This window comes from Mirounga leonina, unplaced genomic scaffold (assembly GCF_011800145.1).
Source record: "Mirounga leonina isolate KUSES-001 unplaced genomic scaffold, KU_Mleo_1.0 Mir_92, whole genome shotgun sequence".
Lineage (NCBI taxonomy): Eukaryota > Metazoa > Chordata > Mammalia > Carnivora > Phocidae > Mirounga > Mirounga leonina.
Genome location: NW_023270852.1, coordinates 17834277 through 17848568, shown reverse-complemented (window position 1 = coordinate 17848568; position 14292 = coordinate 17834277). Strand labels below are relative to the sequence as shown.

Sequence of the window (14292 nt, the reverse complement as noted above, 5' to 3'; positions counted from 1 at the left end):
ACAAAGGCGATTTCTTTTTTCCCTACCATTGCCCTTTCGAACGGATTCTGTGGACTCATGCTTCACTGTTCCCGGATGAAATCTCGGCGGGTCCCCTAGCTTTTCTGAGTTTCCCGTTTCTTGATGGGTGATTACTTAAGTGCAGGCCTGCGTCACAGCAAACCTCGGGCTGGGACACCTGCGGGCTGGGGAGGAGGCTGGGCGGCCTGGCGCGGCCGCTGCTGCTCCCGCCCCTCCCCGGGCAACTTCTGGTCGGCCGGGGCGGCGGGGGAGGAGAAGTCACCGCCTCGGAGGTCACTTGGGCGTGGCAGGGTCCTTATGCGGACACCTTCTCTTAGGGGCACGTTGATGGGCTCCTTGGAGACGCAGCGCACTGTCCAGTGCACTACCCCTAAAGAGGGAGGTGCCTCCTCCTGCGGGCTGCTTACGACCCCTCTGCTTCAGCATTCCTCCTTACACCTCCAGCCTCTTTCTGCTGGGGTTCCCTCACCCCTAAACGGAAGCCCTCTTCTGCGGGGTCCTTTTCCAGAAGGCCTGCATTCTGCTCCTTTCTGTGGGGTCTGCACGTGCTGCACAGGAAACAGCCCCTTGCCAGGAGCCCCTCCATTTGCCAGCTGCCACCAGATTCCAGACCCCAGAACCCCCCTTGCCAAGACTCCCAGAATAGTTCTCCTGAGGCCTCTCCTGGTTTGAGGGGAGGGGAGGACAGCTTCTTCCAGTCCCTGGTGAAGAGTGGGTTGGAGGCCAGGCAGAGCTGAGTGCTCCGACAAGTCTCCAAGGAGAGTGTCCTCCCGCGTTCCTGGGGGATTTAGCTTACTCCCTGTGGCCAGGAGTAGGTGAGGCGGCGGTCTTCGCCCTGCCCTCCCTCCTTCGGGGTACTGCGCAGGTGGTCCAGCCTCTCTGTTCAGGGTCAGCAACTCTCCCAATGTTTCAGCCTTTGGGGCCTCAGCTGAAATTCTGAGGTGACCGGGAAAGACTTTGTTTACACCTTACAAGTTTCCAGACTTTGCCAGAGAGCAGGGTCTCTAACCTCAGCCCAGAAAAGACCTCATCAGAGGATCTACCCAAAACACAAATTCGGATCAATCGATTGTCACCCCCCACCCACCCACCCCGCGCAGAAAACCTTTACTCTCCCCCTGCTCCTCTCAAGGCATGGTGCATTTCAGCTCCTGGGCGTCACAGACACCTCCCTAACCTCATGCTTTCTCTCTAACCTTTGTCTTTCCTTTCCCCAGAAGAGTTCTAGCTCCGCGTCTCCACTTAGCTGACTCCTTGTGGTTTTTGAAGGCCAGAGCCAAAATGTTGCCTCCTCCTGGAAGACTTCCCTGACTGTGCCCCCTCCACCGTGTTTCTGCAGGTCTTGTCACAAATGGTGTTTTGTTGGAATTATCTCAATCTCACTCGATTCTGAGCTCTTTGAGGACAAGGATGGTATTTGTTTTGTTGAGTGTGTTTACATTTTTTTTTTAAAGATTTTATTTATTTGACAGAGAGAATACCAGCCGGGGGAGCGGCAGGCAGAGGGAGAAGCAGGCTCCCCGCCGAGCAGGGAGCCCAAAGCGGGACTCGATCCCAGGACCCCGGGATCACGACCTGAGCAGAAGGCAGCCACTTAACCGACTGAGCCACCCAGGTGTCCCCATTTTTTGTATGAAAAATACCCCCCAAATCCAAAATTACCCATAATCCCACCACTTCTTTTTTTTCTTTTTTAAAGATTTTATTGATTTATGTGACAGAGAGATAGAAGGCACAAGTAGGCAGAGGGAGAGGGAGAAGCAGGCTCCCCACTGAGCAGGGAATCCAACAAGGGGCTCGATCCCAGGGCGCTGGGATCATGACCTAAATCCAAGGCAGCTGCTTAACCGCCTGAGCCATCCAGGCACCCCTCTTTTTCTCCCTTTTCCTGCCTGTCCTGTCAATCCTAACCTCCAGTGACAACCACTTTTAAGAGGGTGGTGTGATTCCTTATTGTCTTTTCCTGGCATGCACGTGCACGCACACACACACACACACACAGAATTTAATAATTCTTATTATACTTCTTGGTCCACAATTTCCATTTTCACTGAACAATCTATCTTGGGTATCTTTCCATGTTAGTGCATGTGATTCTACCTTATTCTCTTTTCTTTTTATTGTGTATATATATTTATATATATAAAACATAAAATTTGCCATTTCGACCATGTTTAAGTATACAATTTAGTAACATTAATTACATTCACAGTATTGTGCAACCATCGCCAACCTCCAAAATTTTTCAACACCCCAGACAGGACCTCTGTACCCATTAAGCAATAACTCCTTAATCCCTACCCCACAAACCCTGGTAACCTCTAATCACCTTTCTGTCTCTATGAATGCTGGATTCTTTTCTAATGGCTATTATTCCACAGTAGGAGACATCATCATTTATTTAAACATTCTTTACTAATGGACATTGTATTCAAGGTGTTCTCAATTTTTTGATAATACAAACAATACTGCAAAAAAAAAAAAATCCCCGTGCATAATACATGTGGGAATATTTTGTTAGAGGAAAGTCCCAGGAGTGGGCTACTAGAACAGAAGGTGTGTGATTCTAGAAGTCTAACAGATAATGGGGCACCTGGGTGACTCAGTCAGTTGGGCCGCTGCCTTCGGCTTGGGTCATGATCCCAGGGTCCTGGGATCGAGCCCCACATCGGGCTCCCTGCTCAGCGGGGAGCCTGCTTCTCCCTCTCCCTCTGCCTGCCTCTCTGCCTACTTGTTCTCTCTCTTTCTCTCTTTCAAATAAATAAATAAAATCTTAAAAAAAAAAAAAAAGAAGTCTAACAGATACTTGCCAGCCTTTGCATCAAAATTATCTTTGATGTGAAGGTTCCTGATTCCCATCCCCAGATATTCTGGTTTAATAAAGATGAATTAGGGCACAGCAACCTGAATTGTTATAAACATCCTACCTGACGATTGTGATGTGAGGCCACACAATGACAAACATGGTTGTGGGGCCTGAATCTGCTGCATTCCTGGGTCCCCAGCATCCAGCCCTGGACCTGCCCACAGAGAGGGGGTGTCCTCCCAGGGGCAACATCATAAACTCCAATGCCCCTCCCCACCCCCTTGGCATGGCTGCCACCATGCCAAGGCTGTCCTGGTGAGTCATCACGCACAGCATGCTGGCCCCCAGGATGACAAAGCCTCTAAGGGCAGCTTGATTGATGGACGGTGATTCTCCCAACCTGGAAGCCCTGAGTCATGCTGGTTTACGAGGCAGCTCCCCATTCTGAGATCAGTTAGCTTTGCCCTTTGTAGGAGGCAAACTCACTGCTCCTTCAGATCAAGGCCTATCAGGGAAAAGGCTGCCTTATCTCCCGGGGGAAATTATGACTCACACGGCAGGAGTGGTGGGTGGAGGACAGAGAGCCACTGAGGGGAAGGAGAAAAGAGACAAGAGAGACGAGGCTGAGTTCCAGGAGGAAGATGCAAAGGTGAGGGAAAAGAGTAGAGCCGCAGAGGAAGCAGAGAGAAAAGAGGCAGAGAGAAAGAAGCCCCAAGTCAAAGGGGAGACACAGAGTGGAGACGTGGAGGGAGAAGGAGAAAACAAAAGGAAGGAGAGACAGAAAAGGAAGAGAAAGGGAGGAGAAAGAGGAGACAGGAGAAAGAAAAGAGAATATGGAGCAGGAGGTGGAGGCGGGGTGAATGGCTTCGCTGGTGTGTCTGACCAGTACAGAAAAAAATCAATGCTCCCGATCCCAGGAAGCCACGGGCGGTGGAGGTGACCTGGCTGAGTGTCAGGCCCTGCCTGCAAAGCAGCTCCTGTGTTCAGCTCTTGTAGCCCGCTGCGGGGTCTGCGGGGTCGACTCTGACCTTGGGGCAAAAACATATTCTGAGGCAACCACACCGCGTGCGCCTGGATGGTGGGCACAGCCTTCCTCGTCATTTGGCAATGAGGAGTAAGATCCTCAAAAAAGTGCATATTCCTTGCACAGTGCCTTACATGTAAAGGATGCTTCTTGCAGTGCTATTTATAGTAAAGGAGAAGAAAGAAAGAAGGAAGAAATGAAATGTGGCCTGATAGATTTATGATACATACATACAGCACAAACCGTGTGGTCGTTACAGAAGGGGTTCTGCAGAGCCCTTAATGCTATGGGGGATAGCCTCACGATCCTAGATGGGAAAAAAAGGGCATTCATGTTCAAACCAATCTTTAAAATGGTATGCGTCAAATCTTATTAGTGGATGTGTGTAATGGAGGCGGCATGACCTCTGCCCCAACTCAGAGGACATTGACAGCCTTCTACGAAGTTCCCTGGTTGTTCAAGGAGCTGGAGCTTGTCACCAGAAGCGCAGTCTGATGCTCCTGCTGGGTTGAGCTGCAGGAGTTCTGTCCCCACCACCTACTAGGCGTGCACAGCAGCCCCCTTCCTCTGGGTTAAGGTGCGCTGGGGCTGTGTGAGAAGCAGGGGGCCCACACACTAGGGCAGGCAGCCAGTGAATGGGGAGCTGGATGGGACGCAGATCATTCCTCTCCAAGAACCTAAGGGCAGAGGTCCTGAGTACAAGGCATGGGAGCCGCTCTTCTCAGTGACAGTAGGCGGCAGAACGTAGCTCCCCTGTGGTATCTGGGCTAGAGGCTGCTAGCATGCCCTAGAAAAGCGATCCGGGGAGGAGTAGGGAGGGTACCCAAGCTCTCACTCAGCCCGTACCAGAGGGAAGCCTTCAGGGCTTCACCAGATGTCAGGGCAGGGTTGTGGGGGCTGTCCACGAGGAGCGGGGACGCGAGGACTCAGGAGGTCCCAGGAGGTCCCAGGACTTGGGCCACTGCCCATATTGCTTCCTTCGTGTTACCCTGTCTCTGCTGGGCAGGCTTCTGTCAGAAACTCTTAGATGAGAAGGGTCTGAGGGTCTTAGATGAGGGTTTGAGGGAATATTGAGGGAGTATTGGGGAACCCTGGGGCAGGAGTGTGTAGCAATGATTTTTTTTTTTAAATAAACTTTTTATTGACGTATAATTTGTCCACAGAGGAATGCACCCAAGTAATTTTCACAAAAAGTAAACACACCTGTGTAATGATTTCCAGCTCAAGACAACAACAACAAAAAATGACTCCACATCTCAGAAGCTTCCCCCACCCCCCCCTTCATTTGGGTGGCAATGATTGTAAAGAGGGAACTGGGCAGGGTCTGGGAGCAAAGGAAGAAGGAAGGAAAAGATCCTCCCCCCAGGCTCGGCTGCTGTGTGGTCCTGCAGACTCAGCAGGAGAGCCCCTTGCTTTGTTTGCACCAGCTGGTGACCCGTATGCGGATCTCAGGGACACACCACACACTTGGTATCCAGGACCCACCCTTGGAATTTGGCAAGCAGATGATTAGCCATGGGCAGCTCTACAGAGAAAGGCAAAGTACAGGGTGTTTGCAGAGACTTACAGACCAGATAGGGCCAGGCTGAAAACAAGAGGGCAAACAGGGAAGAGAATGGTTTCCTGGCTGGGCTGGCAGGGTATGTGCCCAAGAGGGTCTGGGAGTGGCTGGTCCCAGGGGAGTGGCCAAAGCAGACACTATTTGCTCCCTGAAGTTTCTGTTTGTCCAGGAATGATTCATGCGAGTTCCGCTGGTCAGTCCCTCCTCCTCTTTGCCCATTGTGAGCACCTGAGTAGGGCACAGAGGGGCACCCTGGAAAAAGCACAGCTGTGACATCAGGGAGACCTGTGTTGGAACCCTGGCTCTAAGCTGCATGACTTTGGGAAAGTCGCACTCCCTCTCTGACCTCCGGTTCCTCATCAGTGAAATGGGACAATAACATGTACCTCCTAAGATTGTTGTGAAGAGAAAATGAGATCGTCCATAATCGCATTGGGCAAGCGCATAATAAACGTTTGTTCCTTTCCTTTGCCACTTTTTCATTTAGCAAACATTCCTTTGGGACCTAGCATGTAGCAGGCGACTGTGCCAGGCACGGGAGGAGACTGGTGAACAGGACAGATATGGAAACTGGCTGCCTCGCAGAGCTTAGAATCCAACGGGTTGGACAGACGTTAAATAAATAAGCAAACAAATACTCATCACAAGGGAAAAGCACAGGGCACTATGAAGAAGAATCTCAGAGGGCACCTGGGTGGCTCAGTCGGTTGAGCCACCAACTCTTTGATTTTAGCTCAGGTCATGATCTCGGGGTGGTGAGATGGAGCCCTGCTCACTCAGTGCAGAGTCTGCTTGTCCTTCTTCCTCTTCCTTTCACCTCCCCCCTCTTTCTCTGTCTCTCACTCTCTCAAATAAATAAATAAATAAATAAATAAATAAATAAATAAAGTCTTTAATAAAAAAGAAGAAGCTCAGTGGTGACTTCCACTGGGTGGTCAAATGCAGTGGTCATGGAAGGCCTCTTGAGGAAGGTGACATTTAAGCTGAGACATACAGGATGAGAATGAAGCCGGCATTTTGGAAAGTGGCACCTGAGGGGCTAAAAGGCACGGGGTTTAGATCCAGACCTATGTGGATTCCAAATCCTGGTTCCACTGCTACTCAGCTGTGAGACTCTAGGTGAGTCCCCTTTCCAATCGGGGCCTCAGTTTTGTCTTCTGTAAGGTGTGGCTAAAAATATCTAGTTCACAGACTTGTGAGGATGAACCCAATTGTGTGGAGAAGGTGCCCTGTGTGGAGCCTGGTGCATGGTGGATACCCAGTAAAATCAGTTCCCTTCCTGTCCCAGCTCATGATTAACTGTCAAGTGATGGGGCGCCTGGGTGGCTCAGTTGGTTAAGCGACTGCCTTCAGCTCAGGTCATGATCCTGGAGTCCCTGGATCGAGTCCCGCATCAGGCTCCCTGCTTGGCAGGGAGCCTGCTTCTCCCTCTGACCCTCCCCCCTCTCATGTGCTCTCTCTCTCTCATTCTCTGTCTCTCAAATAAATAAATAAAATCTTAAAAAAAAAAAAAACTGTCAAGTGATGGCACAGCAACAGTGCATGCGCACGTGAGCACACACGTGTGCATGCACACACACACACGCTCACACTCAAGAACACCCATAGGCAGGACACACAAGAGCTCACTCGAGCTGCAGATTTGAGGAGAGTTGAATAAGGGCACTCTTTATAAAGGTATGGCAGCACCAGCCCTGAGGAGTGGTGCATCCCTGGGGCCATTAGCAGGAGGGAGCCTGCAGAGGGTGAGGGAGAGAGCAGTTACCAGAACCCCAGAGAACAGCTGTGTGGCCAGGGCACCTGATAGGAGGTGGGACCTTCAGATGAAAGGAGCAGCTGGCTTACAGGCCCTGGGCCGGGAGGGGACCAGGGAATAAGGACTCTCACCTCAGCCTCCCCTTACCTTCTGATATCCCGCTAGGCTGCCCGTGGGACTAATGTGGGAGGAAGCCAGAGAGCAGGGAGCCTGTGTATGTGATCCCTGAAGATCAGCCTCCAGAGTGCAGAGCAGGGAAGGATGAGGTAAATCTGGAGAAACAAATGGCAGAGATACAGCACAGGATTCCTACCCCCTGGGCCTCTTAAGAATGTAAGTGACAGGGGCGCCTGGGTGGCTCAGTTGGTTAAGCGACTGCCTTCGGCTCAGGTCATGATCCTGGAGTCCCTGGATCGAGTCCCGCATTGGGCTCCCTGCTCGGCGGGGGGGTCTGCTTCTCCCTCTAACCCTCCTCCCTCTCATGCTGTCTGTCTCTCATTCTGTCTCAAATAAATAAATAAAATCTTAAAAAAAAAAAAAAGAATGTAAGTGACGGATAGATCCAATGTGAAATGGCTTAAGTCCCAAGTGAATACCCGAGGTAAATAACTGGACTAGGGCCTTAGCAATAGCTTGGTCAGTGCTCCAGTGAGAGCTAGAAACAAATTTCTCATCTTCTCTCAATTCTACTTTCCTTTGCATGTCAACTTCATTCTCAAGCTACATGTAGTGGCAAGATGGTGGCTTTAAAGGAGGGGTTGGTCCCCAGAGGGAACCCGGTCCTTTACAAGGAAGGATGGTGAGTAGAAGGCAGGTGGAAATGTTACACCTGTCCGCTAGGGGTCATGTCCGGGTGCTTACCTTCCACAAACTCAGACCGGGATTGGTACTACTGAGGCTATGCACAGGGGTCTCCTCTGCTTCACTGTGGCCAGTTGGGGGAATGTGGATCACTCAGGGCCATTCAGTCCCACCTCTGCCCTGAAGGGATCTGACGATTACCTCCCCAGTGACCTTATTTTACAGGTAGCAAAACTGAGGCCCAGTGAGAAGAAGGGCTTTGCGTAAAATCGTGTAGTTAATGTCAAGGCCAGGACTTAAACACAGGTTACATGATCTGTCCTCTACAGGACTTGTTTTGGGGTGTGTGGTTTTTTTTAAAGTAATTTTAAAAATTATTTTTATTTATTTATTTACTTATTTATTTAAGTAATCTCTACACCCAGTGTGGGGCTTGAACTCATGGCCCCAGGATCAAGAGTCGCATGCTCCTCCAACTGAGCCAGCCAGGCACCTCATTAGGACTTGTTTTTAAAAAAGAAACAATAGGGGTGTCCAATTCTTGGTCTCAGCTCAGGTCTTGATCTCAGGGTCATGAGTTCAAGCCCTGCGTTGGGCTCCATGCTGGGTGTGGAGCCTGCTTAAAAGAAAAGAAAAGAAAGAAAAACAAGAAACACATCTAGAGAATGTTTGGAAGGAGGCAGGAAGAATGGATGGCAGAAAGGAGAAAGGGGGGATAGAAGACAGACATATACATAGCAAGAAATTAAGACAGTATAGGGGTGCCTGGGTGGCTCAGTCGTTAAGCGTCTGCCTTCGGCTCAGGTCATGATCTCAGGGTCCTGGGATCGAGCCCTGCATCAGGCTCCCTGCTCGGCGGGAAGCCTGCTTCTCCCTCTCCCACTCCCCCTGCTTGTGTTCCCTCTCTCGCTGTGTCTCTCTCTGTCAAATAAATAAATAAAATCTTTAAAAAAATATATACTTCTAAAAAAAAAAAGAAATTAAGACAGTATGAAAGAATATACAACGAAAAGTGATTTTCCACCCATGGCAGACTCCTAGTCCTCACCTGAGAGGTAATGATGACCAAGTCTCCTGTATATCCTTTTGGAAATTATCAATGCAAATGCAGGAGTGCATATATATATATATATATATGTATATATGAGGTCTGCCTCATTTTTTGTAGTGGATATAGAATATTCTAGAATGTGGATGTACTCTAATTTATTCAACTAGTCCGCAAGTGATGGACATTAAGGCTGTTTCTAATCTAGTCTTTTGCTTCTATAAACAGTGCTGCAATGAACACCTTTGCACGCACACTTTGCACACACATCTTTCAACCCCTGTGCTCTAGAGGCTGATCCGAAGAGTGGAAGTGGCACCCCATGGCTTTAAGGGGTTCATCCTGACATCGTTTGCACTAGAAGGAACCAAGACTGATACTGTTGGAAGGGACCTTAACCATCGTCAAGCCTAGCTGTCAACTTCACAGTTAGATGAATGCGGAAACTGAGGCCCTGGGTCTGACAGGGGGCTGCTGGGAGATTTGGACTAAGCCACTGTGTGTTCTCAAAGAGGCTATGTCTGGGCGTTGGGCAGTGCTGGCTCTGGGCCCTGGCCTGCCCGGCAGGGAGTGCCCAGCACCACGGGCTCTGGAACCAGACTCCTGGATCCGATCCTGACTTAGAAAAATAGCCTTTCTGAATTTCGATTGCCCCCCTTGGAAAATGGGGATGATGTTGCTCTTCCCCTTTAGTCTTCCCTACAGGGTCACCGTAAGATAAAGGAGACAATGCCTATAGGACAGAGGTTTCCTTTTATTACCATTCACCATTCTGGGCATCTTGGTTCCTGCTCCTTCCAAGGGGCCTCTTTGGGCCCATGAGTTGGTGAACTCGGGGCACACTTGGCCTCCAGCCATGCTCCGTGTCCCTGCAGTCAAGGCCAGGCTGAGCAAATGCTAACCTCTACCCGGAAGCTCTGGCTGCCTCCTCCCCCCAGAGAGGAGCTTGCTGGGTCTGGGGCAGGTCAGGGGGTAGGGCTTCAGACGGAACCCAGCCAAGCTTCCTCCCTATACAGGTCTCCAGGGAGGGGCACCTGTGCCCGCGCCGTGCCTGCCATGGGCTGGACGTCGCCTCCTGGACTCCTCCCGGAAACCCCGCAGGGGCATCACAACTCCCATTTTTGAGGTGACAAATGTGAGGCTCTGAGAGTTAAGGAGACTTGCTTCTAAATAAAAAATTCCTGGGGCGCCTGGGTGGCTCAGTCGGTTAAGCGTCTGCCTTCGGCTCAGGTCATGATTCCAGGGTCCTGGGATCGAGCCCCACATTGGGCTCCCTGCTCAGCAGGGAGCCTGCTTCTCCCTCTCCATGCTGCTCCCCTAATTGTGTTCTCTGTCAAATAAACAAATAAAATCTTAAAAAAAAAAGAATTTCCTGAGCAGAGTTGGAGGGCTTTCCAGGGGGATGGAAGCACACGTTGATTGATTATGAAGCGGACTCATGGAGGCACTACTTCTGGGGCTTGTAATGTGGCCTTTCCATCGAGAGGCTGTCTCAGCCAAAGGTGATCAAAAGGGACACCCCTCTTCACTCCTGCCCGACCTCCTTCTTCCAGTCCCTCCCCTAACTCAGCACCTCCTTCCTGCCTCAAGGCCTCAGGGCCTTGTGTACCCTTCCCTACCCACCCTCCTACCCCTTCCCCTTCAGACCTCACCCCAGGAAGGCTTCATTGCCCTGGTTCCTCACTAATAAGCCCACCATGATCTGTGTGCTCTCATGATTCTTTGCTCTTTAGCGTCAGAGCACTGAGCATCCTGTGTAATCAGATATTTATTTGTGTGGTTATTTAGCAGCCTGTGTCCCTGCTGACAGTGAGCTCCCTGCACTTGGCTCTTGTCCTCTGGTTCACTACTCTTTTCCCAGTGCCTGGCACTGGGATCGGCACATGGTGGGCCCTCAGGTATCTGTGTCCTTCCTCTCTAAAAGGGAATAGCACTACCTGCTACCAGTGCTGTTCTGAAGATTAAGTGGGACAAAGCTCTCCAAGGTGCCTGGCCCAAAGTCAGGCCAGCCGGGCCCAGGGCCTGGACCTTTCTCTAAGGACCTGCATATTTCTCAAGCCAGTGTGGAGCAAAGGGAGGGGGAAGAGGGTCCTTGTAGGCTGTTGGCAGGGGTCTCCCCTGCTGCAGGGCCCACAAAGGGAGCCTTGTGTGTGGCAGGATGCCTTGTGGGACAGCTGGGCCCAGGGCTGCCAGGCCCTGGGCCGTGCTGGGCTGGGCACTTGGCCACAGGCAACCCTCTAAGGACCCTTTCATCTGAGTCCCAGCTGCCACTTGGCTGGCTGGCTCAAAGCCCAGCCGCCTGGAGAGGAGAGGGGCTGGCAGCTTTGTCTCAGGAAGAACAAAGAGTGGGAGGAGTGGGAGGAGGGCAGAGGGAAGCAGTACTTGCTCTTGGAGTCGGGCCAAAGGGAAACAAGATCTAGTCATAGGCAACACCAAGGAGCTGTTTGAATTCCTTTGTTGCCATAGCATCAAAGAAGACAGCATTGCAGAGTATCTCAGGCCACATCCCAACACCCACCATGTTAGAGTGGAGAATTAAGCCCCAGAGGGGGCAGAGACTTGCCTAAGGTGACACACGAATGGCAGAGCCAGAACTAGAACCCTGGTCTCTCGTTGCCCAGGGCTGAAGGACTCTGAAAGAACTGCTTCATCTCTGGGAGCCTCGGGGCCCTCATACATGAAGTGGGGGCCTCAGATGCAAAGTGGAGGGGATGATTCCTATTTTGAATGGGAAGGGTCACATGTCCCCATGGATATAAAAGGAAGATGAGGTCCATTTGAGTTGGGCCTTGAGAATTGTTTTCCAGAGAGAATGAGCTATGGGGAAAGGCATTCTGAACAGCATAAACAAAGGCAGGAAGGCATGGGAGTGCAGGCCGTTTCAGGGCAGCCGGGGCTGGGGAAGAAACAGGAAATGAAGCTAAAAGCCCAGGCTGCTTGGTCATGTCAGAAGTACCCACTGTCCCTCTGAGTGTCCAGCCCTCCTTTCTGGGGTACAGACCCTCCCCAAGGACTCATCCTGGCTCATGTGGCTGATCAGCCTGCCGGGATGAGCTGGACTAGGCAAGGGTAATTGGCACGGGGGCTGTGCGGAGCCTGCGGGAGGCTCTCCACCCAGACATGGTGGGCAGCGAAGTCTGCCTTGAGGAGATCACAGCAGCCTCCCCATGCTTGATCCCATTTGCAGAGACATAGTGTTCAAGGTACGTACTCTGCTCAGCGTCTTAGCTCATTTGGGCTGTTATACCCCAAATACCATAAACTGTGTGGCTTGTAAACAACAAACATTTCTTTTTCACAGCTCTGGAGTTTAGGAAGTGCAAGATCATGGTGCTGGGAGATTTGGTGTCTGCTGAGAGCCCACTTCCTGGTTCACAGATGGCTGTCTTTTCACCGTATCCTCATATGGTAGAAGGAAGGAGCTAGTGAGCTCTCCAGGGGTCTTTTTTAAATAAAAGCATGAAACCCATTCATGAAGGTTCCAGCCTCATGACCTATTCACTTCCCAAAGGTCCCACTTCTTCATACCATTACATTAGGCATTAGGTTTCAACATAGGAATTTTGAGGGAGCACGAACCATATCGCCCATTCGAACCACATCGCCCAGACACAAAACAAATCTTCATAGTCACAGAAAGAGAATTTGGGATGAGAAAGACATGGAGTCAGCTTGGCTCTGCCAATTACCAGCTGTGTGTCCTTTTAGCTGTTCCCTTAACTTCTCGGAGCCTTAGTTCCCCCATCTGTAGAATAGGTCTAAACGCTGGGATGGATTGATAACAAGTGTCTGTGTTCAGTGTAGGTACTCAGCATATGATTATTTTCTTTCCATTTCCCTCCTTCACTTGACACAGCTGACCCCTCTGCTGGGAAGAATGCCACACAGTCCTCTCTCAACAAACGTCTCCCTCCTTCCTTCAAGACCCAGCTTCCATGCCACCTCTTCCATGAAGCCTTCCCAGATCTCCCAAATTGAAAAGCTGACTTCTCCCTGGAATGCCTTTTGCTTGTCTTATGGTGTTGTCTTGTCTTTTTTATTTTTCTCTTTTATACTTTTTAATGTTCACTGCAACTAATGACATAATGCAAAGATTTAGAAAAAAAATCAATACTCTCCCCTGTCCCTTTCTTTCTTTTTTTTTTTAAGATTTATTTATTTATTTGAAAGAGAGAGAGAGCACGAGCACACCCAGGAGTCGGGGGAGGAGCAAAGGGAGAGGGAGAGAGAGAGGGGCGCCTGGGTGGCTCAGTCGTTAAGCGTCTGCCTTTGGCTCAGGTCATGATCCCAGGGTCCTGGGATCGAGCCCCACATCGGGCTCCCTGCTTGGCGGGAAGCCTGCTTCTCCCTCTCCCACTCCCTCTGCTTGTGTCCCCTCTTTTGCTGTGTCTCTCTCTGTCAAATAAATACTTTAAAAAATATATATTGTTAAAAAAAAAAAGAGAGAGGGAGAGAGAGAATCTCAAGCAGACTCCCCACTGAGCACATAGCCTGAGGTAGGGCTTGATCCCAGACTATGAGATCATGACCTGAGCCAAAATCAAGAGTCAGATGCTTAACCGACTGAGCCACCCAGGGGCTCTTCCCCTACTTCTACAACCACCTTACTGATTAACCAATGGTAACATCCAGTGAGTATTATTCTATACCTTTCCAATTATGCTGACATAATTAGATATAAATTTATGGAAGAAGGGGTTTGTTATGTTTATGTTTTTACACAAATGGATTCCCACTACAGTGCTCTGATGTTTATTTTTAATCACTTAATAAATCATGGATGAATGAATATAGATCTTCCTCATTCTTTTTTGTTTTGTATTGTTTTGTAGCAAATAAAACCTTTTATATCCAGGGGCACCTGGGTGGCTCAGTCAGTTGAGCGACCAACTCTTGGTTTTGGCTCAGGTCATGATCTCATGGGCTGTGGGATCAAGCCCCACATTGTGCTCTGCACTCACTGCGGAGTCTGCTTGAAGATTCTTTTCCTCTGCCTCTCCCCCTACTCGCATGCATGCACTCTCTCCTCTCTCTCTCTCATAAATAAATCTTAAAAAAAACAAAACCCTTTGTATTCAGATATAATTTCCACTGTATAGATGCCATCAGATAACTAAGGATTTTTTTGTTTTGTTTTGGACTTTTTAATTAAGTTTATTAAATTTTAATTCCAGTATAGTTAACATACAGTGTTATATTAGTTTCAGGTGTATAACATAGTGATTCAACAATTCTGTACATTACTCATTGCTCATCATAAGTGTATTCTTTAATT

At 49.8% G+C, this 14292-nt stretch overlaps 1 long non-coding RNA gene across 1 annotated transcript; it reads left to right on the top strand.

Annotated features, from left to right (window-relative positions):
* The first annotated feature begins 7886 nt into the window (after nt 1–7886).
* On the top strand, nt 7887–13079 carry LOC118004303. Its single transcript, XR_004677531.1, has 3 exons — nt 7887–7967; nt 10034–10143; nt 12319–13079. It is a non-coding gene; the product is annotated as an uncharacterized LOC118004303 (long non-coding RNA).
* The last annotated feature ends 1213 nt before the right edge of the window (nt 13080–14292 follow it).